Genomic DNA, 15,973 nt, shown 5'->3' with positions numbered 1-15,973 from the left:
AATACGTCACCATCACATTGTGAATGAACTTTTAATCGGTTCATTAGCCGTGCGATATGTTGCTCCAGAACAAGCACTCTCCTTCTCTCAACAACGCTTTTTGTATTTCATCTTTATATGTAAAGTATGTAGTTACATGCTTCATACGCCTCGCGCAATATTCAGCTTGTCAGAAAACATGCAACACGTGACTTTTCTTTCAAGGCTTTTATGTATTTGTAGTTCAGTGTATTTTAGAAAAAAGTCACAAGGTGTTAAATCACAAAATCTCGGTGACTAATTGTGATCACTTCTTCGAGAGATAACACGATCCGGAAACTTTTCCCGTAAAAGATCAGTGGTTTCGTTGCTTGTGTGGCACGTAGCGCCGTCTGTTGTTGTCAAGATTAATACCATCCAATTCCGGCCATAAAAAATCACCTTTCGATGGTGCAATCCATTCACCTGTAACACCTGTTATTGGAAAACTCTTTACATATGTATGTATGTTTGTAGTAAATACCTTCCCCCTTTGTTGACATGCAAATACAAATTTAGTTTTTTTTTAACCAATACTGCAAAGTTACCAAGCTGCCAACTTAGCCGACAGCTAAAATTATGAAAAAAATCAATTTTGTGCTTTCATTTTAACTTTGAACAGCTGGTTTGAGGTTTAACTCCACACAAAACACATTTAAGAACAAATTTCAGCTTAATTCAAGATTTCTATCGGTATAGAAAAAACGTGTGCAAACAGCTTGAGTAGACTTGCCAACTAGGTTTAAAAAGGTAGTCATGATGCCATTAGTTGCCAAAATCCCGAAAAATAAAGCAGCGGTTTCCATCTTCTGTATACTGTGCACCACGGTTATGTATGAATATGTACGAGTATGTATGTATGTATGTATATGCGCATGGATTGAATTTATCCCTTTTGAATATAAAAGCTTAATGAGTAGATGTGAAGCGTAAGTAGTAATAGTAGCCAGACAGGACTTAAATGTCAATACATGAAAGCTTGACCTAATAAGGGTAGCTCAATTCTCTCCCTTCAATTCACCAAACATTTGGTTATTCTCACCATTCCAAATAGTTACTGTTCACTTCAGATTGACCCAATTTTTAATTCAATGTAAATATGCATACACACATATATATGTAAATGTGTGTGTAAATATGGATTTATGAGACAGTAGTCTACAATTGTTGCGTAATAGAAATAATTGAAAAGCGGATAATAATACACCAATCAACTAATTTTAGACACGACATAATATAGTAAGAAATAACAGCCTCGGACGCTACCTAGTATTATAACTCAATACAAGCAGCATAAGTACGTACAATCGTATGCATATGCTTGTGTATGTGCATCGGCATATCCAAATGTGCATAACTACATACATACACACACACACTCATATGCGTGTATGCAAGTATTATTAGTATTGCTTTATGTTTGCAGCTTTCGACAACAAAAATAAGAAATTTATAATTACAAAAAAAAAACAACAAACGATGCTTGGCGACCGCAACCACTAAACTCAGCCGTGACAGTGAACTTAAACAGCTTTTGTGGGTTTACTGCTTTGTACGAGTGTGGTTGGCCGAGCGGCCAGAATGTGTTAGTCGATCTGTCTGGCGAAACCAGCTGAGAGCGGTAGCATGTATGTATTTATGTACATACAGACATGTAGCATGCTTACAAACATGTCAACACATATGTGAACAGTAGACGCACCATCTGACTACTGACTGAAACTAGTTCGATTTGAGCCGGTACTAGACTTTTACTACACAATGCCGTTTCAGTGCATTTTTAAGCCGATGTCTGCTAGATGCTCTCAAGTACATACTTTTTTTCGCAGTACATACTTGGACAAGCTTTTTTTTCAGAACAGAAAAAATATATAATTTCAGTTCAAAATGGCAAATGTTTGAAGCCATATGCCGTACCACTCAGAGTTATCCGCCTAAGTTTCGGGCTATACTCTATTTGAAGACGTAGACATGTTCCAACTTTACTTTGTTAAAAAATCGTAAGACTTCATTGCAGCAACATGAAGCCAGCAACATTTTTTCACACCTATTTAAAATGCGAATGCAAATGTCATTTAAAATGGAGCAAAAACTGACAGTTCATTTGCAAGCATTGCACAGATTCATAAGTAAAGGCACTCTCAACTGGTTGTCAAAAAATGCCCACAGCTGAGATCGACTGATTAAAAAACACTGTAACTTGATTGCATAAAAAATTATTAAATTTCATGCAAAATCATATCAAACAGTCTAAAAAATTTCCTAAAAATTTAGATATGTTCTGAACTTTCTATGTCCATTTCGCAAAAGCGACAGACATTGGCCTCCGACAGACCAATTTTATAATATTTAAACGAGACCTCAGCCTGCAGTGACCTGTAAGATATCCTGTGAAAAAACGCAGATCTACTCTGCTTAGCTTGTCAGATATTCCTTTGCTGGAACTTAGAAATTGTTTGGTTGACGCTGACCGGCACAGTTCAGCCAGGGTGCAGTGGATTTTCTTTTCTCCCATTTCCTAAGAAATTCATTAATGTGGCTTTTTGTGAGTCCACAGAAAGGCTTAGGGCCAGTAAGTTGCATATTTTCTTCTCTTTTTGCAAGGTTATCAACCATTTCATTTCCCTCATGCCCTTCATGTCCCGGAATCCAGCCTAGTATTACTGTGTTGAGATTCCCCAACGTGTTGAGAAGGTTTAGGCAATCATTTGCCAATTTAGAGGTGATAGTTGTTCATAGAAGTGCTTTTAGAGCCGCTTGGCTATCTGAAAGTATGTAAATGTGAGTACCTCTCATTTTCCTGCGAAGGCATTCTCTCACACATATTTCAAAGGGCATGTATTTCTGCCTGGAATATTGTTGGGTAGAGTCCTATCGGAATCGGTTTTTTGAATGTAGGCACATTGAATCCCGCCCTAGCATCCATTCCTACCATCTATAAAGAAGTGGAGTATGTCGGAAGTCTTCTAAGATCTTTAAATGCCCTCTTATATCTCCACTAGATCGGATATACCTTTTGCTTCCCTTTCAATCAAGATTGGAAGCGGTGGTATGTTCAGGAACACACCCAGTGCATTACTTGGACATGTTTTCATAGCCCCTGTAAACCGAACATACCAGACGGTAAGTCAAAAATATTATTTTGTGTTGTTTTTTTTTGTGTCGATATTCTATAGTTTTTAATGTTACCATAAAAATTCTAATTTGGCATAGCAACCCCATCAAACTCACACCTAGGGTGCCTGTCAAAAAAATTGGAAGAAGGTAGAGTGATTTTATCAGGTCACTCCATAATTTCGCGGGTTTTTTAAAGGTGTTTTTAAAATTAATAAAACAGATGTTTAAAGTATTTATTAATCAATTATTATTGCTCAAAAAATTGTTTGTCCTTTGAGCCAAAATACGCTTCGATATTCCTTTTTATAGCTTCTTTTGAGGAGTAGTTCTTTTTACGCTATGCTGGATGCGGCATTAGCTCCCATCCGAGCTCGTTAAGCTTGCCTAATGTTTGCCTTGCGGTATGAGTTCTTGCGTTGTCGTGGTGAAACAAAACTTTGCGTCTATTCACTAAAGACGGTCGATTTTTGTTAAGTGCCTCATTCAGGGAATCAATAATCAACAGTTATCATCTGGTTTGGTTTCAGAAGTTCATAATAAACAATACTGACCATATCCCAACAAATAGACAGGATAATCATCTTGGTGTGAAGGCCATCTCTAGGGATCGGTTCTGGTGTTTCATCTTTATCTAACCATTGGCGTTTGCGAACAGAATTATTGTAAAGGGCCCATTTTTCATCACCAGTAACGATACGGTTCAAAACACTTTCATTTTCAAGCCGTGGTAGCAGCTGAGAACACACATTCACTCTCTGCTGAAGGTTGGCGACGGAAAGTCCAAGCGGAACTCATTTTCCCAGCTTTGAAACCTTTCCCAACTGAACCAGGTGCCTGTGAACTGTTCCATGCGATGAATTTAACCTCTGAGCTATCATATCGACTGTCAAATTTGGTTCAGCTTCCACGAGTTCGAGCAAGGCGTCGGAGTTAAAGACTTCAGGACGACCAGCGCGCGGGGCATCCTCCACGTCGCAATTTTGAAAACCAATTTTGCGCAGTCCTTACACTCACGGTATCCTCTCCGTGAACAGTCTTTATTTCTGCAGCAGCATTTGTTGCATTGGAAGAATAAGAGTATTTTTACTTGTATTTCTGTACAATGTTTGCGAGTGAAGTGCCTGAGTTCGAATACTCCGAAGATATGGCATTTTTAAGCGAAACGTCGTCACAAAGACTTGAAGTGTAAATCTTCTTTTTATTTTTATGTGTCAATTTTAATTAATTTAATTTGTTAATTTATTTAAAAACACTTTTCTTACCAAAATTTGCCAACTGCTTCTGGGGCGATACTCATAAATTTAATGTTTCTTCTCACTTGGCAAGCGATGTTGCTAGCAGCATTTCACGGCAAGCCAAATGCATTTTGCTGGCGAAATTTCATGGCTGTGCAGTTAGTACTAGCCGTAAGTAGCCGTAAGTTGATAAAGAATTAAAGAGAAATTAAGTTAAGTTATGGAAATTTAGACTAACTGCAGCGTAAATGTGCGGCTTCCGATTCGAGTGAATAACAGTCAGCTCTGCAGAAGTCGTGAGGTTTGCGTATTAAGATTTACTATCGGAGAATATTTTTAAGATTTATTTTTTTTCTTTCTGCTTTTTCGTTTGCTTTTTATTTTACACTCTTTTTTTATTGTATGATATAATTGTGTGGATAATTTACCAGATGAAGTGCAATTAAGCGTTATGAAAATAAAAATAGCCGTAATAGTTAATTGTAGATGTTTGTACAAACATAACGGCGTACAACGCTAAAACAGATGGAACTATAAGTATATATTATTATGTACATATATACGTACAATATGTATAAGTACGTGGCACTTAAATACGAATATGAATATTTTTACATAAATATTTGTATTCTATTTTAAGTGGGATTTATGAAAGTCATGCAAACTTTGTAATTCTAAAGGCGTATAGTAATTTTTAGTAGGGAAATTGCACTTTGCAAAGGGAAAAGTGTTTTGGTTTTTATGATTATTCAGCCCAATGGGGATTTGGTTGAAGAACAGAAGTTGTTTTTGAATAAAATATAACTTAGTATGAAAGAAGTCTTTCTCTAATGATACAAAGGTGATCAGATTGGAGGTACTTTTTCCAATAGGGGGTTTTTGACAGATCGCACGTGTCTGCTGTCAAACTAAATACATCATTTTTTTCAGTATTCATTGACATTTCATCATAGAAAAACTTACGCCTCAACAACGTTTACGATTCGTATAATTGTTCCGAAAATCGACGCTTTGTGAAAAGTGTTCATCGCGGCCCCAAACCAATTTATGGTTTTCAGCGATGAGTGGCCCATTTTTGGTTTAACGGCTACTTTAATAAGCAAAATTACCATATTCGAGGTGAAGAGCTCCCCGAGGCCATTCAAGAACAGCCATTGCATCCATTGAAGACAACCGTTTGGTGTGGCCTAAGGGTTGGAGGAATCATCGGTCCATATTTCTTTAAAGACGAGGCTGGCGCCAATGCAACCGTGAATGGCGAACGCTAGCGCGCCATGATAAACAACTCTTTGGTGCCGGAAATTGAAGCCCGTGAGCTCCACAACATTTGGTTCCAACAATATGGCGCTACTTGCCATACAGCCCTTGAAATTATGGACTTACTGCGTCGTCGTTTCGGTGAGCAATTTAACTCTCTTCTCGGGCCAGTGGATTGGCCACTAAGATCGTGTGATATCACACCTTTGGACTTTTATTGGTGGGGGTATGTAAAGTGTAAGTGCCTTGTGAATAAACCAGCTTCGATTGAGGCATTGGAAGCCAACATTACTAAAGTTATTCACGAGATACCGGCCGAAGTCCTCCACTGCGAGTCATTCAGGTGTTTACGGATGACCGAATTACTGTGCAGCTGCGGTCAACATTTCAAAGTGATTATTACTAAAAAATAAATGCCATGAATGGTTCTATACAAAAATAATAAAGATTGACCAATCAATTTGAATTTTCGTTGTTTTATTTCAATCTAAAATCTGATAGCTCTAAATTGATCACCCTTTATTAATATTTGATAGACATTAGTCCTGAAAATCCAACGTAGAATATCTCTTGCCAATAAGTGCTATTTTGGACTAAGTAGGCAATTGAGTAGTAAAGTGCACTCTCGACTGAACAACAAAACTAACACTTAACAAGGCTCTCATCATACCCGTCCTAACGTATGGCGCAGAAGTGTGGACGATGACTACATCCGATGAAGGGACGCTTGGAGTGTTTGAGAGAAAGATTCTATGAAAGATTTTTAGACCTTAGTATGTTGGCAACGGCGAATATCGCAGGCGATGGAACGATGAGCTGTATGAGCTTTACGACGTCATAGACATAGCGCAGCGAATAAAGATCCAGCGGCTACGTTGGCTGGGTCACGTCGTCCGAATGATTAAAAACGCTCCGGCTCTAAAAGTATTCGATGCGGTACCAGCTGGTGGTAGCAGAGAAAGAGGAAGGCCTCCTCTGCGTTGAAAAGATCAGGTGGTGTGTCCAACTGGTGCCGATTAGCACGAGAAAGAAACGACTGGCGCGCTTTGATAAACTCGGTCAAAACTACGTAAGCAGTTATGGCGCCAATTAAGAAGAAGAAGACGTATTAGTCTATATCGGCATCCTATTTCAAAATGCAAGTTCCTTTAATTTCCTTTCCGCATTCATTTGACAAGTACGGCGATAGGCCGGCGTCTGTGATGGTCGTTGTAATCGACTCAGCTTCTCTGCCAAAATATATAACACAAAAAAAAATTTTTTAAAAAGTACTTCTTAAGGTTATCGGCCCTGGGATAAGTCATCTTATTAAGAGAAATGTGCATTTCATGCCCGCTTCTGAGGTTGCCGACCAGAGAGCTGCAACGGCTAACTAGATTTTGTGTATAGTCGGTCATTTACTTGGGCTTTATATGATCAGTCGTTTATGTTCAGTAACAAGTAATGACCCATCAGCACATTGTGCACGAGGATTGCGACAACACATTCATCTTCGCCTCATCCACAAAAGTGGCGTTAGCGCGAACGAGTATAGAAATGTTGTAAGTATCACACAGACTCACCATCACCACAGCCAAGGCTCAAAACGTTTTGTAGCGAGAGCCACTCGAGCCACTCAAGATCTTCGAGTATTTTGTGTCTTTGCATGCATTAATTAAATAGCAATCTTATGGGGGCATTTGTTATTTTTTTCAAGTTGTGTTATTCATTGAGTACAATAATTGATCAACGATCATTAAACACGTGATTTATTATCGTAGTTATTGTGAGATGGCAGATACAATAGAATTTTTTTCTGAACGAATTTCAAGTTTTAATTACCATTTGTCTGGCCGTCAAAAGGGTAAAAGCTTTGCTTGGAATGTGGTTGGTAAAATCCTATAGCCGAACAATACTGTAGTGACAGGTTTTGTTTACCGCCACACTTGCTGTAAATACCAGAAACTAAACATCCAAATTGAATCGCCACAAGTGCTGCAAATACATTAAGGAATCGAAATTTTGTGAACCTGTCACAACATTGGCCAAAAATGAGGCCATTGGGAAATGTACATTTAGGGTCAATGAAGATAGCCAGCTGTAAACAGTACCGACTTTGCCAAAATCGGCGCAAACTATGGCGAAAATATCGACGTGGAAAACTTATTGGCAGATGCAACAGTGATTTCTTGTAACGCGAAAAAGTATGCAGAGGGAAAAATAAAAAGGAACTGGGTGAGGAAATTTTTTTTTTCTTGTTCACTCCTCTCGGGAGCATAGGGCCACGACAAAACTCAGTCTTGCGTTGGTTTCGTTAATCTATTTTGATTTCTGACAGGGTAGGTGATTAGCCTGCCGCTACCAGTCCTAAATAGTGGGAATGCTCACCTGTCGTTGCTTAGGAACAACGCCTTCTTACTGCTTGGAGCGCCATCTGTGTTTCAAATTTTTCTGCCAGAAGGATCGCACAGAAGGTTGAGCACTTCCTTAAAGTTGATGAGTCTGTGCTATTACCGCGGTTGCCTGCTTCTTCTTGCTGGCGCCACTGATGCAATGTGTTTTTCTTTGTTTTTGCTTGTTTTAGCAGCCACAATGCAAATAATGCGCTGGTTATTGTGCGAGGGTAAGGATGGTAAAGAAAAGTTTTGTGGAGTTGAGCAATGAGTCTTTTTGTTTTAGAAACAGGGGAAGTAGGTAAATTTGAAAAAGTGCGAGGACCGTGCTTTGAGTGGGATTCGAACCCATAACCTCTGGGATGGCAGTCTAGTGCAGTTACGCTAGACTACCGAGGCCACAGATGAGGAAATAAGGGCTCGAAACCTTTTGTGGCGCGAGCCACTCGAAACCTTCAGCTGCTAGTTGTCGTGTTATTCTTTGCATGTATACCTAATAGACCCGTCTCAAGGGGTCCGTTGCGTCAACGAATTTGACTGACCTTAAAATAGATTATGTGGATTTGAGTTCAAAAATGTCACATACGCCATGCCGGGATGCACAAAAACTGGTCGCACCACCCACCGTCTAGGAGAAAGTTCTATAAAATAGGAAATAAACTAAAAAATTAGAACGTAAACTTCTGTTCTGTGTTTGGCCGAGCTCTTTTTCCTATTTGTGGCGTGCGTCTTGATGTTGTGCCACAAATGGAGGCTCCCACAGTTTAAAGCCGACTCCGGACCGTTTTTTTTGAGGAGCTTTTTCAAAGCAGAAATACACTCGGACATTTGCCATTGGCTACGAAGGGGCGATCGCCCGTTGTCGACTATTTTGTGAGGAATTTTAAAACTTTCCGGCTATCAGGGAAAACGTAGATATTGTCTGCATGTGTTGAATAACACTAACCTTATGAATGAATAAATGGGCGCACTTAAGGTAGTTAGAGATTTGTAAATTGGCGTATCTCTTCATTTCTTGAATTAAGTCGTAGTCCTCCATGTCGTATCTGGAAAAGAGCGAAAAGAAAAATAATTTTTTCGGGAATCCACCATCATTCCATCACAACGGAATCCACCAATCTGCACTCTGAAGCTTTTGATCACTGTCAATCGTTTTTGTGGCCTTATCTTTACTTACATCTATAATATAACTTTTAATGCATTGTTCATTTGTGGTATTGTGTGCTAATTATGCAGTTTTATGACGTTTGAGAACATCGATTGTTTATTTGATGCGCATACCCTGCTCGAGTCGACGAGGGTTTTTAACCGCCTTGCGTGAGCAAACATATTGCGCAGATATTCACCTTCACGGTGCATGAGTACCTTATCAAGTCATGAAATTAGTGAGAAATTCCTATTTTTTAAATATAGTATCATAAAATGCAGCTGATACCCATTTATATGTCAAAAGCACGTAAAAGTCGTGAACAAAAAACCAGTAAAATGGTGTTGTGTAAACTCTTTGCGAAGCTAATTAGAAGTACGAGTGTACTTTCATGCAGTGTGCGGGTGTAGACCCTGTTTGCCAGCCACATCGCATTAGATACTTATTTTATTCAGTTAAGATTCTCTACTTGCATAACATATGTATGTAGGTATGTATTTCCAGAGAACTGTAATTATTACAATATATTAACTGCTACAACTTATTACTTCACCTTATCACTAGTCACACAAAAGCTTATGTAAGTGTTCACAATTTTATGTAACACCAAGTTTATTGCACTGCTGTAGGTGGTGAGTGAGAATGCAAAAATTAAGAATTACAAAAAAATATAAATGCCGACTCGTGTGCCGATTATTAAATATGACTGATTGATTTTTTAAGATTTTTTCAAGAAAAACTGGGGTATTCGCTTGATATACTCACTATTGCAGTTTGAAAGTTCTAATTTAGGAGAAATACGCTCTATTTTAGGCGTGTGAAAGCGTTTAAATGCATAACACACAAAAGCCCCGAGATTCTTCATCCCCACATCACAATTGGCGAGGAATAACCCTACTTAATATCATCTACAAAATTGTAGCCGTGATCATACAAAGCAGGCTGAAAGATATCGAACGCTCCTTAAGATACGAGCAAGCTGGTTTTCGCCCTCACCGAAGCTGTGTTGACCAAGCCAACACACTTCGGATTATACATAGTAGAACAATCAGTTGAGTGGCGCTCCCCGTTCTACATGCTGTTCGTAGACTTTAAGAAGGCGTTCGACACTATCAAACGAAATGCAATATGGCTGGCACTGAGTAGAAAGGGAGTTCTCGCCAAGATAATCCGCCTCATCAAAGTCCTCTACGCAGGCGTAAGGCAAAGTTGTCCCCTATCGCCCCTTCTCATCGCCATCGTCCTTGATGTGCTCATGAACCAACTAACCCTGCACATAAAAGGCATCGTATGAAGTTTCACCAAACATCTTGAGGACCTGGACTTCACCGATGACATTTGCCTCCTTTCTTACAAACTCTCTGGCATGCCAACGAAAGCGGACAAACTAGTCGCTCTGGCACACACTGTCGGACTGCAGGTCAACATCGCGAAGACGAAGGCTATGAGAGTTAACCACAATAACGCAAGGCAGATATTGGTTGACTGATGCCCGGTGGAATTCGTCGAAAGCTTCTGCTACCTCGGCTGCATCATCACGGCAGATGGTGAAGCACATGAAAATGTCAACTGCAGGCTAAACAAAGCAAGGGCGACATGCAGACAGTATGGGGGAGTTCGCAAATCTCCAGGCGCACTAAGCTACGAATATTCGGCTGATGTGTTAAGTCCGTATTGTTGTACGGGAGCGAAACATGGCTGGTCGCTAATACCATCACACAGAGGCTACAATCCTTCATCAACAAATGCCTTCGCATCGTCTGCAGAATATTCTGACCAAACACCATCAGTAACGACGCACTGTGGAGATTAACGAACGAGGAACCCATCCTTAGGCAAATCAAACGTAGAAAGAGGCGATGGACAGGTCACACATTGAGAAAACCACCAGATAGCATAACGAGAACGGCACTGGACTGGAAACCGAAAAAGAGCAGAGGTTGGGGTCGACCAAAAAACACTTGGAGAAGGTCGATGTTGCGCGAACTAGCAGATGGGGACATATCATCAGCACAGAATCTTGTACGATGGAAGAGGAGGTTCGCTATTGCCTGCCTAGGGGCAACCGATATTAGAAAAAACTTTTTCAATTTGCTGTTTCATGCACGGAGATTCGAACCTATGAACACCTAACGAAGGACGTACGTGAATAAACTGAAACAATATAGTCAATATGGATTATTGGGCTCCGGTTTTTAAAAGGGGAAAAAGGCTCATGATTACTATCGAAATAAACGGATATTCGTAAGGGCGTTAGCTCAAAACGCAATACACTTAACTTTTATACGAACGGTTCTAAAATGAGTAGTAGAGTAGGCCCTGGGATATACTGTCCAGAGTTAAACTTAAGGAAGTCGTATAAGTTTCCAGATCACTGCAGGCTATTGCAGGCTGAGGTTTTCGCAGTTGGAAAGGCAGCAGACCTAGCTTGCGATACCACTGAGACCAACTCCAAAGTTAACAGTTACATGGATAGTCAAGCAGCCATTAAAGCAATCACATCTTTTAGTATAACGTCCAAGATCACCTTTCAAAGCAGGCAGGCAGTAGAAAGGTTGACAGAGAATTGTAAGCAACATTTCTATTGGAAGTGGACTGTTGAAGGAAACGAGATAGCCGATGATATAGCGAAAAACAGGATCTCTCTATCCTGGAGTTTATCAATGAAATACCAAAGTCAATACAAATATTATGGGATGGGGCAGCTTTTCTACTTGCAGGAATCGTAAGTTCACGTGTAAACATGGCGATCGCAGTCGATATCGACTTATACTATACTAACACGAACTATGATTGACGTGCTGACGGCATATGGCCCAGTAGCAGCGTATGTTTATAAAATAGGAATCTCGAACAGCAAGGAATGCAGGAAATGTAGGGCTCAAGGGAAACTGTAGAGCTTCTTTTTTCGGATATCCGTCGTTATTCAAAACACGCCGAAAATATTTGGGGATAGAACAGTTTGATGGATTGGAAGATATTTCAGCGGTAGATTGAAATGTCATCTTAAATTTCCAGTCATCATGAGGGTGGACTACTTCAAAACACAGAACACACAAGTAATGAACTCCATCTGGTATCGCAATGGACCGAACCGGTCTATGCGTGACGGCAATTCAACCAGTCCAACCTAACCTAACCTTTACACGACATTGAACTTCTAGTGAGATATTTTGTACAAGGCGCCGTAAAATGAATCATGAACTTTAATGAAAAATTTTTTTTTTTTCATAACGTTACTACTAATAAAAAAATTTATAATTTTGAGTGATGGAAATCTTTATTTAGACCGCATAACTGCGCTTCATTGCTTCTCTGTTTGTGTGCTGCAGCTGTTGAGTTCACAAGTGACAAATATGAATGCCTTACAACGCCATTTGCAATAATTACAAATCTTAGGTTAGGTTAGGTTAAATGGCATGGACACCTAGCGGACAATGTTCGGTAAGGATACCCACCAAACTCGAGAGCTAGGGATTTATTAGCCTTAGGAGTTCTCTCGATCGTCCCCGATCTACCCGTGGCCAGAAGGATCACGCGACCATCTTTTTAGGAGCAGACCAGGAACCCAAATGAGCCTGATATCGAAGTATTCGGTGCAGTCCAGAGAGAAGCCGCATACGACGCACAAACAACGAGCCCAAGGCACTAATTGCCGCTTGGCTATCGGAGAACACATTTACTTCGTTAACAGTAATTACCAAAGTGCGAAACCAATCCAATGCTTCCTTAATTGCGGCTACCTCCGCTTGGAAAACACTAACTGATCCGGAAGCCTGGCTTGATGGGAAGCCCCTCACGAAAATACTCAACCCACCAACCCTCCAAGGTGAAGAGAAGTCAATTACAGCCGCCACAGAGTTTGGCAAGGACATTTTTTTTTTATTGTTTTTTTTTATCGTTTTTAATTGTAAATCACCTGCGGGCAAGCCTGAAGTCTGAAACTATCATATTTATGCGCTTTTCTCTAGTAAATTTTAAATAAATAAATAAACCACTGAAGGTCTCAATGCTAGTGCTACATATTGTGCCATATTTAAGAAATTTATTTTAATTGATACAATGATGGCCAAATGTCTGCACACACCCACTATTTCCCTTGGCCTTGAAAGGCCAAAAGGTTTATTGAAAAATATTTTAGAGCTCTAATGCCTGGAAGCCGTTTCTCAACTGTAATTATGGGTTGTAATAGGTACCAAATACTTAACATCGACAATTTGCCCAAACACTTAGCGGACCAGTGCAATAATCGGCGATACTATTACCCGAATTTTTGAAAATCGGGTGCCACTTCTATATCTGCTATATTGAGACTGGAATAGTTCTGGTTTAATTCTGGTGCAAATGGAAATGCTTGTGCGAAAATCAGGTAAAACCTCATGAAAATGCTGATCTCACACCTGATTTCAACAGGTGTTACTCGTACAATTGTCAACCGGTGTGATATTTTTGAATGTAATTGTGTTTGGATTCCATTGTTACCTTTCACTCCATTTGTGTTTTATTTAAAAGCAGTTACTTGGCAATATTGTTATACTAAATTCTTTTGTGCTGGAATATTGTAAAAAACTTTAAATAGTAATATTCAGTAAGGTATGTACGGATGGAGGCGTGTAATCTGAAAATACTTACATTGTTGAAGTTCGAATTGAATGTTTTCGCTCCTGTTAATAAATATACAATAGTACCACCTTTTTTACAAACATACGCACAAACATATGCACATATTTAATGGACACAGCTGGACTTCTTTCAAATTAAAAATAAGTTAGATCAAAAATTACTTGCATTTTCATAAAAACTTCCACATTTACATACATACTATGTATATGTATATGTATGTAGGTATGTGCTGAGACCAGAAGTGCCCAGTAAAAGCACTAATCGATGGAATTATGTAAACCTGTTCAATAATTGTTTAATAACACCGATTGCTTCGATTTTTTTTTCAAGTAAACCTCTTTCTTCATACATAATTGAAACAATAAATTATTCACTTATTATTCATTACAAATTTAGTCGTAAAAAATGTCGTAAAAAAGGCGTATTTATTGCCATAACTACGTGTCTGAAGAGAAAAATTCAAGATTTAATCAGGCGATATATGAAAAATAATACGAGTAAAGCTGTGTCTAATTGCTTATTAAATCTATAAAATTAATTGCAATCCGAGAAGTGTTAAATACCAGGTGTATACCGACGACAACCTAATTGGCATATACAATATTATTATATATATATGTATGTACACACCTAGTAGATGGCGCTAGCTACAAATGTAATCGAACTGCTTCAACTGTCAATAACTTCAAGTTCGCAACCTTACAAGTTTCTCATAACATTCATTTAATTTTGTCTTGTGCTAATTGTGTTAGGTTTCGTGCCTTTAAACACGCTATGGGAATAGCTGCCACTTTGTAGTTTTGTAATTTTTTAAGTACAAGTCAACGCTACCGTCAAGAATTAATCTTGATTGGCTCTAAAAAGCCCTAGACCATCAGTAAGCAGCATAAAGAGATTTTTCTTCACACTTAGCTCTGGTAATGTCCATTATAAATAAAATAAATAAATAACACTAGTTTACACCAAAAATGGTCCTCGACCAAAAGGCGTTTTTTAAACTAATTTGAGGTCGCTGAAACCAAAAATGAATTTTATTTTTTTTTTTTTTCAAAGAACGGTTTCTGAGATATTCCCAAAAAAAAATCACACGTGTTAACTTTATGGGTCATAACTTCTACAATTTTTCGTCGATTCAGACAAACTTAGGCTTAAAATGTAGGTGACAAAATTGTCGTTCAGAAAACCTATCTTATGTCGATATACAATAAAAAAAAGTTTTGTTCCAGAAAAAAGTTAATAAACTTTGATAATTTAGTAAAAAACGTCAAAAATGCCTTTTTTTTTAACTTTCAACAGCTGTTTTGCGAAAACTACGACTTCCATTGACACGAATTATTGTATATATTGCCATGTAGACACATACCTTTCGAAATTTATGCACTTCAAAGAAATGGCGTGAACTGTGTTCGAGATTGCAGTTAATAACTGCACTATTGCCCAAAAAAAAAGGATTTTTGGGAATATCTCGGAAACCGTTCTTTGGTTTCAGCGACCTCAAATTAGTCTAAAAAACGCTTTTTGGTCGAGGACCATTTTTGAAAGTGAAAATTCGTAAATTAGTGTAATAGGCGCGTACACTTCTGTTAGGTGTTTGGCCGAGCTCCTCCTCCTATTTGTGGTGTTTGTATTAATGGTGTTCCACAAATGAAGGGACCTACAATTTTAAGCCAGCTCCAAATGGCCGATGATTTTTTTTCTGAGGAGCTTTTTCATGGCAGAAGTATACTTGGAGGTTTGCCGTTGCCGAGGGGCCACCGTTATTAAAAACAACTGTTTCTATTATTTGATATTCATGCACGGATATTCGAATCTACGTACTCTCGAATGGTAGTCACGCACCAACCAACCAACCGCCTCCATTATATAATATGAACAAAATACTTCACACCATTTTAGATTAACGTTTATACTCTTTTTAAAAATCCGGTTTCATAGGTATACATCTGTAAGGATAGATTTGATTGTATATAGAACTGTAAGAACTCCCCAGTCTAATAGTGAATAAAATTGTAAAAAACATGAACAGATATTCTGTAAAGGAATTGTTTGAAAAGGCCCGAAATGGCCTGTATGAAGGATAACAATACAAAAACCAAGGATGATAGATTACCAGGTTTGCTATTCAGCAATGGTGAAAAACAAAATTGTGAGGGGACCTTCCGCTGTCATGTCATTCACCAGCCGAATTCTGTACGATTATTGCA

This window comes from Anastrepha ludens, chromosome 3 (assembly GCF_028408465.1).
Source record: "Anastrepha ludens isolate Willacy chromosome 3, idAnaLude1.1, whole genome shotgun sequence".
Classification (NCBI taxonomy): Eukaryota; Metazoa; Arthropoda; class Insecta; order Diptera; family Tephritidae; genus Anastrepha; species Anastrepha ludens.
This window is presented reverse-complemented; position numbering follows the sequence as displayed.